Raw genomic sequence first — 14,259 nt, forward strand, 5'->3', positions numbered from 1 at the left:
ATATGCAGGATTGGCATGCATGTGCATACATGTGCGTATGGAGAAAAGATATGGAGACTGCAATTAGAAAGGCTGAATGTTTCGCAGGGTTTGTCGGGCGGCTCGGCTTTCAGCCCCTTGCTGAACCTACCGATTTTCAGCCCGGCATTACGGATGATTTCAGGTTACAAAGCAAAGAGTTTATGGCAACTGTAAATGTGTTCTAAATTGTGCGTCTGTGGTGACAGCAATACAATACTGATCTGGTTTTACACAGTGGTAAAACCTCTCCAGATTAGCTTTCATTTTTTATAATCGAAAGGATTGGACATCCCCGGTCCGGCACGCTGTGCAATCCTGCAGCACGACACCAGTGCGAGTACCGCAGTGCACATGGTAAGATAATAAACCAGGGTGCTGCGGCCAACAGCAAATCACAAGGCAATAAAACACAAAGGCTGAAGGATTTGGTTTATATGGGAAGTATTTCAGTGCACGGACCGAATACAGTAAGGGAGAGGCTGACTGAAAATACAGACTCATTAGCCAGAGAGTGACTAAGCGTGTCTTTGCAGGTATGATTTTCACAATGGTGAATTTTTACTCAATTATTACAAGGCATAAACTACACCAGCGCGTAAATGCTTTCTGATCTTTTCATTACACGGGGATGCTGCAACCTATATTTAACCCAAGGGAAGGGATGTGCTCCAGAAAGAATTTGCTCTTTGGCAATCCTTTCTCTTATCGGTCGCGCAGAAATGTCAGACCCCTCCAGTCGTCAACCAGGGATTACAAAAAGAGGAAAAAAAGGCAACCAGGAGCAAACCGTGCCCTCTGCACAAATGCAGGGTGGAACAATGTAAGGTCTGAGGCAAAGAACTGCAGTGACCTCCGCAGCGACAACGCCAAGAGGCTGGGATGCTGGCGCCAGCTTGGCCATGGTGTGGTTACGGCGTCCTCCCCTTCATGGAGTTTTTGCTTTGGGACGAGCGATGATGCTGCTCACCACGTATGAGTTAGGCAGACTCTCTCCCCGGCCCCAGATCTGAATTCTCTGGGCCGACAGCCGCTGAAGCACGCTGCCTGTTCTGCATGCTCTGCGCTGCGAGATGGGCTTGTAGTTTCAGTTCATTTTCCCAGAAGTGCCGCCCACCACACCAGCCTCCATTGCAGCAGGCAGTAATTGCCCAAATTGCAGAAAACACCCTGGGTAAAAGGCTGGGCGAAGAGACCAGCAGTGGAATCAATCCCGAGCGCTGAACTGGGGAGGAACGGGAAGCTGCAGAGAGTAGGAAGTTAATACTACCCAAGCTATACACATTCTGAGAAAAACAAGAAACCTTCAATCTCCACAACCATCAGGCAGTGTTTTTCACTCCTACTGAAAAATTGGAAAATGGGAAGTGTCTTTTTACTCGATGATGAAATAAAAATAAGAAGAAATAACAGTATTGAGTCAAATAACAGAGCATCCCTCCAATATAGCAGAAGTTGTGCTTTAGCTAAACACCCAGATAGCGAGTTGGGAATAGAGCCCAGGGTTTTGGTTTATTTATTTTGTACAGAGCTCTGCGTGTGCTGCTCTGATGAGGGTAGCACACAAACAAAGAGGCAAGACGCGGTGTTAGTCAAGTCGTATTATCTCTCTCGGTGATAGAACAGTAGGAAAAAGAAGGTGAGCTTGAGTCTCATTTACATCAAAACTGTTTTGTTCTCCTGGGAGAGAAAAAAAAAAAAAAAAAAAAGCAGCTCAAAGTCAAATCTGCATCAGGGAGCAGTGCTCTAGGGCAGGTAACCTGGTAAAGCGCTGCAGATGCAGGCAGGGCTCGCACAGCAAAGCGTCTGCAGTAGCAGGGCGGGCTCCAGGGTGTGGAGAGAAGGAGCTGAGGCTGTGCCACGCTCCCCACGCGGAGCAGGGGCTCCATCCACGCGCGGCAGCGGTGCCACGCAGCCCCCCCCTCCTGTCCCCTCCCCTCCTCCAGCTGCAGCTCTGTCCTCCTATGGAAAGTACCATTCACTGCAGCTCGCCTCCCTGGCTGAAGGGAAAGAACCTGTTCCAAGACAAGCACAGGTTTGCCACTCCAAACACATCCGTGCTAGGGCTCCTTACTAGCGAGGCTACGCTGCTCAGGGGTGATCTGACACCGTACCCGTGTCCGCAGAGCTGTGACAGACCCGGCCTTGGGTGGACACAAAGGGATTTTGTGCCAAATCCTGCCTTCCACCCAGTTCACTCACTGCACAGGTCTTTGCCAGCACAGAGGGAGGGCAGCAGGGGCGTCCATCACACCTATGTAACCCCCTTGTGCTTCATGCCTACAGGAGAATTTGGTACTGTGTGTCCAGATCTGCCTCCAAATCGCTGCTAATTTTGCTCCCTGCTTATTTTAGTGGGATTTGTCACCCGTGCGTATGCAAATAAAGCTTGCAGAGGAGTTCTGAGTAATAGGGAGAAAACAGCCTCGCGTTGTTTATTAGGCTGCAGCTGACACCGCAGAGAAAAATGCTGTTGGGAGATTTCAGCTCACTTCCCCCCGGACGCTTCCTGCCCTTCCACACGGTTACAAAACCGCCGGTGACAGCGCATCGCCGCTCAGCCCCACGCCGGGAACTCCCAGGGACCCAGAAGCAAGCCGGCCCTTCAGCCCGAGCTGTTCCTTCTGCAGTCATCCCCCAGGTCTTCCTCCCCTGGAGGTGAAGCACATGACACGGCAAAACAAACGGGGCTTTCACATCCCTTGCCCACCGTCTCCTTCTGCTGAGGTTAGATAACTTCATTCACAAGACCCGTCAGCCCCCTTCCTCCCCTAGCCAGGAAATCATCTGAAGGAATTTTTAATGCGCTCGGATTTTAGTGAGGTATTTTTACGCTCCTCATCTTAGGTTTCATTGTCTGCTGAACCACCTTCGACTTCGAAACCTACATTTCTCTCCGAGTCTTTCTGTCTTTCTGTCTTTTTCCACTTGGCGAGTGTCACATTTTCCTGCGATTTTCTGCTGGCTTTTAAAGCACCAGGATCCCTCTCACGGACGGATCTCCCTGGGCATTCACACCACTGCTAATTTCTCGGGACAAGTGCACAGCCCCAGGGTTCCTGCCCCTGCGAAACCACCCACAGAAGCTCATCTGCATTTCATCTGACCTCCAAAACCAGCGATAAATTTTGCTTTTTCCTTGAGTGAAAATGAGGAGTGATTCAAACCATACACAGAGTCGAGTTTTCAGCCGCTCCACACATTAGGCATATACTAAATTTGAATAAAATCATTTGCACATGTGCAACCTACATTTATGCATGCAAATCAGGCAATTAGGTACAAAATTACCCGATTTGCATACATAATGCGAGAACCGAGCAAGTAATATGCAACAAAAACATATTCTATTAATATTATTTTCTTCTGTTCTGAAATTATCAGCAACTGGATTAGGATTTACCAAGTTTTCCACGGCCCCAAATGACGAGCCCAGCTGATGAACATCCCTAGGTCTGCTGATGACGAGCTAATTATATCAAACGATAGCGGGTTTGTGCCACGTTTGGTAACCAATCCTGAATTTTACAATGAAATGTACGATTCCACCTTTTTTATGGTTAGAGTTCATCTTAAAATCCATTTGCACAACTAGATGTTGAGCGTATGCGTGTTGAAGCAGCACAGCACGGATGCCCCCCGAATTTGCTTTTGCATTCAAACACTCGCTGAGGTTTTTGTTGCTGCTGTCTGTGCACCCCAGCTGCTTTGCCGTGCATCCAAACACGCACTTTGCTCGTAAAGCCAGCTGCACACGTCGGAAAAGAAGCCGGTGGAAACCCAGCCTGTGGAGTCTGGAGGATATCTCCCGCAGGAGCCTAGCCGTAAGTAGACACGTCACACCTCAGAGAGAATGAAACCAGAAGCTCTCCCTCGGCACGCCAGCACCGGAGGGGGCCTGGCTTCCTGGAAGGTGAGTGCACACCCTGGGAGGGCTCCGGTGCCACCCCTGACCCTGCCCTCCCCATCACTGCCTCCGCTGCTCTGCACGGGCACTGGCGCACTGCCTTCGCTCGGCCCTGTCTTGCTCGGCAGGCAGGCTCCTCAGGCACAGACCTGTCCGATTTGTCTGCAAAGCCTTGTGCACGCTGAGGCGCTTTAGCTGTGTTATAAATAAACAGTCACTGCACTTCTGCCGGGGCGCAGAGACGTTTTGCATGCCTCCAACTGTTCTCACGGGCTCATCTCCAAACCCCTGGAAACGCTTCGTTAGCGTTTTTAAGATGGGGTCACCCAGAAATGGTTCATCACCATTTTTAAGATGGGGTCAGCCATGCTCTTCCAGAGGAGGGCAGACCTTTGGCTGCTGTCACAGCGTTACACAGCTCCGTAACATGGCTCTACAAGGAGCTTCCATTCATTACACATCCTGAGGTCGTTGAGCTTCCAGCAAGTTACCCAGTGACAGCCATGTCTTCTCCCAGATATTTTGGTATATTTAATTTCAACTAGGCAAAACGTGAGCAAGTGCTTGTGCCCTAAATTTCACCTGCTAGTACCTGGCTCCTTCACCTATCACTACCCAGTATGCCGGGTCCTATTATTTTGACTTTTTTTTCCTGCTCAAACAGTGCTTTCCAACTTTTCAACATCCCTTTTTGTTCTTTCTCCCTTAATATTTAAATTGCAAGCATCTGGGAGAAGACCACATCTTTGTCTTCTAAAAGCTCTGTCACACATCTTCGGCTGATGAGGAAATAACAATTATGACCACTGAGGTATTTGCAAGCTCAACATTTAAGGGCCGTCACCTAGTGACAGCGTTGCCTTTGATTATCTGCTGCCTCTCACTTCAGGAGCTCTCATTATTTCTTACTCACGGATGGACTGGTTACGAGGGACTCTTCAGCACACGACCTGCTGCCAGCTATCTCACGGACGGTACACGCGGTGCTTTGCTGCTCTATGAAGTTCTGCTGCAACCATCTGACTCTTATTTATCTGTCTGGGTTTATAAATGCTCCCCGTCACAACAGTTTCTGAGTGTCTCCCTGGCATTTAAAAGCAGAAACCTGCCTCTCTCCCTCTCGTTTCATCCCCGCCTGCTGAAGGACAGAGCTCGCTGAGTTTTCCTTTCTTGCCTTTGCCTCTGGCACTTGTTCTTCCCCCGGTTTCAGGCTGACTCCGGAACACCTTGACGCATGTCCCCGCCGAGGCACCTTCCCATTTCTTGCTCTTTCCTGCCAGAAGCCACCCCCCCTCCCACACTCAGCAATTTCACTTTTATTAAGGAAATAAATACCACGGCCAGTCACACCGCCTTGGTACGCTCAAGAATTCCTTAGAGGTACTGAAGCACCACGCAGGCCAAGGATATAAGGACGTCTGTCGGTGATGTATGTTTCAAACTATGAAGGTGAAAAATGACAGTGGCTCCTCTGTAACACGTACACAGGTAACGTGTACTCCACTCTGATCCCAACATCTATCGTGCTTCCAAATAAACAGTGAGATTTAGGGAGGACTCGGGGCCTTGCAGAGGTCTCTTTGCACATACCTCGTTTACCCTCACGAATTCCCAAACAGGAAAAAGGTGCTTTGGTAGGAGATGCTGTGCTTACGCCATATACCAGTCTGCCTTGAGGTATTTGTAAACAAAGTGGTAAGAGTGACCTGCCTCTTTAAGGACCTCTTTAAGGCGATGTGGAGCAAGGCAGCTAGGTGAGATTATCGGTCCCAGCAGGGAAGGAGGCAGGGGAATTACAGGAAGGACTTAGCAGTGGCAGCAACTGAAATAGGTGAGCTTGTACGGTTTGTCTTGCTGGAGCAAACAGGCCCCTCTGGCTTCTCCCCCTCTAGCCTGGTGCTCAAAGGAGGACAAACTGCTGTCTGAATGGATTTGGGATGCTGAGACAGAATAATCCTTGGGGAAAGTAAACCAGAAGCCTGTGAAGCATGAAGCACGTTGACAGGCAAATGGACTAAGAGAAAACTGGAGCAGCTACATAAAAGATAGTGGCAAAGCCAATGGTTAGATACATCTCCATGGATTCTTCTGCTGTGAGGAGGAAAGACAGACATGCTGTCTGTCTGATGCTGAAAAAAAAAACAGCAGCAGGCAGGCCCTCCTCCTGCAGAGTCAACAAAAGCAACAGGAACTGCAGCTCGCACCTCAGCAGGAGAGATTCCTGCAGCGCTTGCTGACCCGCGGGCTGGGGAGTGCTGCTGGGCTGTACAAGGTCCTTTGGGCAGGCTCAGCCCCACGCTGACAGAGCTGAAAATCACCCTCCAACATCCATCTGCATCTCTGGGTGCCGAGTGCTGCTGGGTTAACATTGAGGAGCTGCAGAGCAGCTCCCCAGCGAGAGGGGCGACGCGGCACGGAGCGCCGAGCTCCTTGGCTCTTCTCCTGCCCACGCTGAGCCTGGCTCCAGAGGCGCAGTCACTGCATCTGGGCCGAGCTGCACGGCGGGGAGCGTGCTCATTTACAGCTAGCACACAGCCCGGGAACATCACCAGCCATGTGTTCAGAGGCGAGAAGCGTAGCCTCGGAGTGACGTCTGCAGGGTCTGCTACGGCGCTGGAACTGATTGCCATTCCGGGCACTCTTCTGCAAGCAAAGTGATGGAGGAAACAGAGGTGGAGGGAATGAATTCATGTGACAGACTGGAGCATTCTGCTACAAAAAAGCAAGGAAGACTTGCAGCTTGCCAACAAGCTTTAGAAGAATATTTCAGTCCTGCAGCAGCTTACAGAAGGTCCTCCTGAGAGCAGGGAAATTCTAGTAATACGCGGCTGGCACGCAACTGTGTGCACATGAAGGGATTGCTCGCCGGAGCGAATCTCTGCCACGTGCCACTTGAGCCACAGGTGGAGGTCTCTGTGCAACACGAACAGGCTTTCTGGACCAGGCAGCCAGAGAAAGTCTCGAGTGGAGACCGAGGGGTAAAAGCTTGAATTGAGACCAAATGGTCTCAAATTGTACGTTGAGACCTCCACCGTTGCTCAAACGAAAAATCAGGAGAAGCCTGGTGGCTACATCGCCGGGCTTCCTTAGGGAACAACAGCCAGAAAGGCTTAAGAAGCTTAGTAGAAATAGCTACCCAGGCCCAGCCATCCTTAAGCGTGAAGGAAAGCTGGTGGCTCAGCCTGCAGACCTGACAATCTCGAAAAGAACATCACGGAGACGCCCGTGTGGTCATGAGATGGGTCCCACCCAACTGCAGAACTCATCTGGACGAGACCCTGAGGGTAACTGCGTGTGTGCTGCTGGCGACTGATCCTTAAATGCTTGCAGAAAATAAAATGGTGCTGGAAAGCACCAAAATTGGGTGAACCTGCAAAGAGCTCACCTGAGGAGGAAACCGTGGAGCAGATGACACCGTAGTTCCCACAGCGCCGGACTGAGCTGCGCACAAAGGGCTTGCTTTGCTGGAGGAACAGCCCGGCTCTGCTCCTGTGGTTTGAGTCTAGGCTGAAGAACTCTTACTGCCTTGAAGCATTTCTCATCTGTTCGGGGCTGGAGGAAAGACCTGACAGCTACACAAGTGTATTTACAGGCTGTGTGCCAAAATATTTTTTCCCCCTTAAAATATTAGAAAATAAATACTTAATTTCATGTAACTCCTTATTTGCAACGGCAGGAAGGAAATGTGCTTTTTTTTTTTTAAAAAAAAAAGCAACTTTAATCTGGTGTTGTTGCTTTCAACAAAGGTGCTACATGCTATCTACTGTGATTGTTACCCAGTGCCATGAAGTTGTGCTGTAATTAATTGCCCCGGCGCTGTGATCATGGCACAAATTCTAGATTATAAAGCAGAGGGAGAGGGCATGGGAGAAGCACGGAATAAAGACTACAGAGCAGAAACTGCCCTGCTTATTACTTGAGTCCTGAATGTTATTAGCCCAATTTGTTTAAGTAGTGTTTATTTGTAGGCAGTGTGGAGGATCCAGCCAGGCTGCACCTGCCTCCCCAGGCATGCTCAGACACGGGCTGGGATTGCACATCTTCAAGGGAGAGCAGGGTGGGGTTCCTTCAAATGACAGAGCCTGCTGCGAGGAGGAAGTTTCAAGCTGGAACTTGCAAAATATGCACAGCGCACTGCTGTACAAATCAAACCATCGGCACAAGGAAGACCGAGGCGGAGAGCTGCAGCTAATCATGCAAAAAGCCAGAAGGAGCTGCTCTTTGTCCTCTGCACGGGCACTGCAGTTCTCAGGGAACGCTGGCGTCTCTTCTAGCGTGAGGAACAGGCAGGTACACAAGAGCACGAGCATTTCCGTGCCATTTCCTGGCACTTAACTGTCACACGAGGCACCAGGCACCCTGTGGAGGATGCTGAGTAATGGATCTACCTTAGACTGCAGGTCCTGGTTCGGGCACTGTGAGGAGATGGCCGTGGATCAGGGATTGCTGCTGTCCCTGGCGGTTCTCCCTTGCTGCCTCCCCTCCAGCACAAGTGATGCAATGAGCACAGCTGAGCGAGCACAGCCACGAGCGGGAGAAGAGCTGACTGCAAAGGGGGGAGGAGGGGAGGGCAACCACTCGCAGCCACAATAAATGCTTGCCAAAATTGAGTATGGACACTTACCAAGGTACAGCTCTTGAAAGGCTGCTTCCTTTTGATAAGATACAGGGAATAATCTTGCACCGAAGGAGGTGGGAGAAAAGAGATGCACCAACTGGCCTCTCTTATCACTGCAGTCTGAGTTCTTCATGGAGGGATTATCTTTACATGTAGCACAGAGTCAGGCATATCAACAACGCTGAGCGAGTAATAAGAAATGCTCAGAAATTTACTCCTGCAGGAAGGTGAGAGCTTTCACTTGTTTTAATCCTGTATGTTTCGTACCTTCTTTTTTTTTGCCTTTTACAGGAATAAGCAGCAGACACTGGGAAAGAGAGTTCTAGGCACAAGCATATCAAGCTAGGTCAAACGAGCCTTCCCCATCTTACTCAGTGGCCTGTATTTTCCAGCAGCAGACCAGATATTCAGGCTTCCCACTCCCTCCCTAGTTCTGCCCCCAGCTCTGACACGAATCAGCCCTACAGAAGCACCTTGTCCTTACCCCAGCTGCGTGCCAGCCTGGACATGTTCACATGAAAACCTGGGCTGCGCTCTGATCTTTTCCCTCGCTGCGTGCAGCGAAGAGGAAGATTGCCTCAGATAGCTCTGGAACACAGCGATTCAAAGCAGCCCCCGTCCTGCCTTTGATTTGAGCGCGCTGTGCTTTCCATCATCGCCAAAGGGGAGCTCCTACCTCTGACACACAGCTCTGCACTCTCCTTCACCCCGGCCCTCGCGGGGTTGCATCAGCAGGACCGGCTGCAGCCTCGGAGCTGTCTGGGGGAAGGACGCAGGCTGCGGGCACGTGGCGTGGCGCTGGGAGCTGCTCCCGGACACCCGTGTCACACAGGCGCCTTGGGATTCAGCTGTGCACAGTTGTTAGTGCCAGGCCCGGTTATCCCAGGGGAAAGGAGAGCAGCAGCTGGGGCAGGAACCAAAGGCCAACATCACCCTCGCTCTGACAGGTGATTTGGCTGAAACGCTGCAGCTTGCCCGGCTGGGAGAGGGACAAACAGAGTGATGGGGAGAGTGGCGTTGCCTCTCCTTGCTGCAGCCCTGTTATGGCTAGCAGAGCCCTGTCCGGCTCTCAGCACCGAGCACTTACTCACAGAAGGGCAAAACATCATTGTGGCTTCGACGTGGGCTCGGGGCTGGCCCCGGGGCGAAGCCCCCACCTTGTGCCACTCATCAGTGGCCGGGAGGCAGAAGCAGGCGGCTGCGGCCGGCCCTCGGAGCGAGCGGAGGCTTGCAGCAGCAGCATGGCTGCTTTCTCTGCACATTCCTCTGGTGACGCCGCTCGTTACCCAGCATGCAGATAACCCTGAGTCAAGGCTCTGGTATGAGCGGCGCTGCCAGGAGCTGCGTGCTCGGCATACAGGGCTGCGGTTGAAGCCGAGGTGAAGCAGCCGGCTGCGCCCTGCCTGCCTCCCCTGCTCGGCCGCCCCGCCACCCATGGGCAGCGCAGGAGCTTTCCAGGCCCTCCCTCCGCCCCACCGCTCACCCAGGGATCGTGCCCATTGAGAAGCTCTCAGCCTAGGAGTAATCCCGACGAATTCAGCCGCTGCTAATAAATCCCACCCCTCCGCCCCTCCCAACCTGCCTCCATGCAAATCCATTTGTAGGTTACTTGAACAATGGCAGCGCTGTGAGCAGCCCTCCCCTCTGGCAGCCCGCAGCGAGGGAGGGGAGGAGGATGATGACAGTGGGGAATTCTGCTCGGCTCCTTGAAGCTGCACAGACATGTTTCGTGTCCCCGTTCCCAGCCCCAGCGCCCAGCCAGCCGGGCGGGGAGCACACGGCACGGCACGGCTTGGGCCCGGCACTGCCAGCCTCAGCCCTCACTCCCAGGACACCCAACAAAGCAACAGGCCTTTAGGTTGGCAAAAATAATTAAAAAAAATGGGTTCCCTCCCGTAAAGCCAGCTTAGAGGTAGAGTTTGCCCCGCTATGCCCAATGTGTGCCCCGAGAGCAGCGGCAGCTCCCTAGGATCGGTTTTGTGGTTTGGGGAAGGGGGAAACCACAGCCTTCTTGCCGTAGGGCCGCCCGGTGTGGGAAGGGGTTGTTTTCCTGAAAGTAAGCTGTTCTCCGTGGCCAGCAGCAGCTCACAGCTCTGGGATTTCTTTGCAAAGGGTCATAAAAGCAGCAGCACAGCGCATATGGCCGGGCGGGCTCCAGGGGGAAGGGCTGCGAGTGGATGCCAAATCAGCTGAAACCTAAGAAGCTTGACCTTCCTCACCTCCAGCCCTGCTCCCACCTCCTCCAAACAGCCCTACAAGGGCGCATCGGGCAGGCCGGCCGCCTGTCAGCGGGGGAATGCGGCCATCAGCAGGCAGGGCCATGTGCGCGGGGCGTGCGCACGCAGCGGCACCGCCACCAGCGCAGGGCCCGCAGTGCCCGGGCGGGCACGGCAGGAGCAGCGGGGCTGTGCCACGCCGAACCCACCCAGCCCCAGCAGCCCGGCCAGTTTAACTAGTTGGGGGGCCGTACTGGCCGGCCAGACCGGTGCAAGCATCCTCCCAGGCCCCGTTTGCTCGTCTGGCTGCTGCTCCTTCTCCCTCGCCGGTTTCCCGCGTGGCTGGAAGGAGCTGGGGATGGTGGCAAAGCCGAAACGGGCCCTGCTCTGTCGGCACACAGCGCCTTCCCTATCAGCCCATCAGCGGAGGCAGTGCCGTTCCCAGGCTGTGTTACGGGTTTTAAGGCAGGGAGCGAAAGAACAAAAGCTCAGGACACACTTTCGAGAGGCTAGGAAAATAAACCCAGCAGTTTCACGCGGTGCCTGTTTCTGCACGGGGAGGGTGTAGCCGTGCCCTCGGCGTCTTCCCGGGGAGGATTGAAAGGGCAGCGATGTAGGTACAGAGCTGTGTTTTTGGTAGAAAATGCATGCTGTAATGGATTCTGGTGGCTGAACGCCAAGGGGGAAGCTGTTCTGCTTCAAGAATAGCCTTACAAGAGTCAGCATTACAGTGACAGTTCAGTACTCTGCTGCAAATCTACAGGATGTGTCACTTTGGCAGAGAAAGAGGCTGCTAACGCACAACACAAACCACCCGACTATGAATGGAGAATGGCCGCATACCACAAAACAAAAAAAAAAAAAAAAAAAGAAAGAGAGAAAGAAAAGAAAATGGCAAGAACGGGAGGAGAGGGAAGCTGCAAAGCAACTACTGCATAGTAAGCTGGGAACCTGAGAGCTCGGAGGAGACAAAGCCCTTTCCCTTGAGGGGAAGAAAAACTCAGCTCGCAAGACACGTAAGGCAGCAAAGCCAGCCCTTTTTCCAGTGACTACTGCAGCTTCGCAAAGCTCTGCTGGCAGGCAGCCGATGCGAAGAGATTGCAGTTTCAAAACAATGTTAGCCCTGACTAGTTTGGAGCTCAAATGTTGAAGGAGGAAGGGGGGAGGGAAGAGGAAGAGCGTGCTTATGTGCACAACATTGCTAAGCAAATAGGAAAGATAACAGGATTTGTAGGGAAGGAGGCTCCTGATGGAGCTGTGTAGTATTTCCCCCAAATGGACATAACATCTCCTCGCTGCACAAACACTTCCATCTCCAACTGGCGCAGAGCTGCCAACGCTTAAAAAACAAACATCCAGTGACACACATGTTCTAGCCCGTTTCTTAGAAAATAAGGCTGCGAGGCTATTAAAAGAAACGTCAAGAATAATCTCACTGGAAAAAAAAAAAAAGGAAAAAAAAAAAACTTTGGGAAAATAAACCATTTAAAGACTTCCCCTTTACAAGAAGCAGTGAGAGCACAACAAATGGCCACCTGGACAAATAAATTCACGTTTATTCAGGCAAACGCTGGGCTTTACCTTAAATAACTGGCAAAGCTGGGGGAGGGGAGCGCTGCCGTGAAATGCAGGCACCGGCCGAATGGCTGCACGTGAGCCTGGCGGCTCTCCCCTTTCCCCCGCCTCGAAACACGGTTCCAGCCTGTTTGTCAGCTGGGGACGTCTGCGGAAAGTGAAAAACCTACGGAGTGGGTTCAAAGAGACGCTGGCTAATATGCCCAGACTGGCTGCCTAATGAGCCAGAGTAAAAGAAAAGGTCACATGGCTCCAAAAACCTCCCTACAACAAATGCCCCGTAGCTATGGTTAACTTTAATTAACTGCAGAATTACAATTCTCTTCAAGCTTATTTGCCACCTTTGTCCACTGCCCCTTACCTTTCCTTTGCCTGCTAAAAATCAAACCGAGGGGGCTCCTAAGTGGCCTGACGCTTCAGAAATCCCGCCTGAGAAAAGCTTCTCCAGACTGCTCTTCAATTAAAGAAAGCCACCAAGCTGGGCTCTGCCTACCTCTCACTCCTGATGACCGATTTCCACACCACCAGAGTGGCTCTGTTTGTACAGATCGGGGTATTCACGCTCCTGTGACAGGATTTCATGTTGAACAGCCAGTGGTTTTTCCCTCTTGATAGCAGTTGCAATTCACACATGAATATTGCTTCTCTCCTTGTTAGGTTTAAAGTCAAATCTCTTGCATGTCTACAATTTTTTTTTTCTCTGCCAGTCCTTAACCCACAACGTAAATCCCCCTATCTCTTGGTTTGGTCATAAACTGCTGGCTGGTAACTGCGTGCCTAAAAATAATTTAAAGCAGGATCAGTACAAATCCATACTCTAACTAAGGTATAGGTTGGATGCAATAATTAGCTCAAAACAGTCTTGCTCTGCATTATTCACCTACATTCACTACATAAGAACAGGATGTTCTGAGATTTTTAAGCACCAGCATATCACTAGGGGGGAAAAATGGCATGTATATACAAAGGTATGGGCTGAAATAACACATTTTGTGATGCAGAAGAATTAATCTGAGAACATAACCCCCCAAATACAGGAGTATGCAGCTACACGAGAAAGCCAAGACCCAGATGCACACTGAGCATACAGTTCTCAAGGCTTCTGCCATTGCAGTTAGCCTTTCCAGCAGGAATACAAATGAAGAAAGAGCAACTGGATACCAAACGCCATCCAGACTTTTGAAAAGTACCTCTTTGTGCATATATATATAGTTTTTGGAGGGTGGAAGAATCCTTACTGTTCAGTAAAACTCAGAGCTGATCCCTCTGACACTCTTACAGCTGGAAATCCCTGTGTTCTGCTGGTCAAACTGCAAAGCAGTGCTGCTGGGATTGCTCCGAGGTTGTTGTTGTTTTTTGTTTTTAAAAAATCTCTCCTCCATTTGAGTCATTGGAAAGGACAAAGTTCACATTAGGTTTGTTTGCCTTTTCTAGCTAGTGTGAGGCCCGCGTATTTACTTTGCCTGTTGATCACCTCACAGGTATTGCGCTGCTCCCCAGTCCCCACAAAACGCCAGTGTCACATCAAACAGTTAATTACACCAGGAATCACAAACGAGCCTCGCCAGAGGGAAAGCATTTCAATTCGGCGCTTTACAGGAAGCTTTCTCACCTGAGAACACAGCACACAACAGCTCAGATCACCAACCCAGTCCCCCAGAGCAAAAGCCAGTGCCCAGGCGGGGCAGCTCCCCACTGCCCCTTTTTGCGCCCTGCTCGGCTACAGCCCTGCCTCGCCAAGCCTCCGGCCAGCGTCGAGCTTCGACAGCCACTTGTAAAAATCAGCTAAAAGTATTAACCACGTGATGCTGGGCTTTTTTGTTTTGCCTTTTTTTTTTTTTTTTTGGAGGGGGGGAAAGAGGGCTTCGTTTCAAATCTCGAGCCTTACCGAAGGGCACAGGCAATGGACGCAGGCTGCATTGCAA

At 51.4% G+C, this 14,259-nt stretch overlaps 1 long non-coding RNA gene across 1 annotated transcript; it reads right to left on the minus strand.

The window, feature by feature from the left end:
- Window positions 1–557: 557 nt before the first annotated feature.
- LOC116489324 lies at window positions 558–10,076 on the minus strand. Its single transcript, XR_004253276.1, has 3 exons — window positions 10,027–10,076; window positions 8,550–8,724; window positions 558–1,698 (listed from the first exon to the last, which is right to left on the minus strand). It is a non-coding gene; the product is annotated as an uncharacterized LOC116489324 (long non-coding RNA).
- Between the last annotated feature and the right edge of the window lie 4,183 nt (window positions 10,077–14,259).

This window comes from Aythya fuligula, chromosome 5, assembly GCF_009819795.1.
Source record: "Aythya fuligula isolate bAytFul2 chromosome 5, bAytFul2.pri, whole genome shotgun sequence".
Classification (NCBI taxonomy): Eukaryota; Metazoa; Chordata; class Aves; order Anseriformes; family Anatidae; genus Aythya; species Aythya fuligula.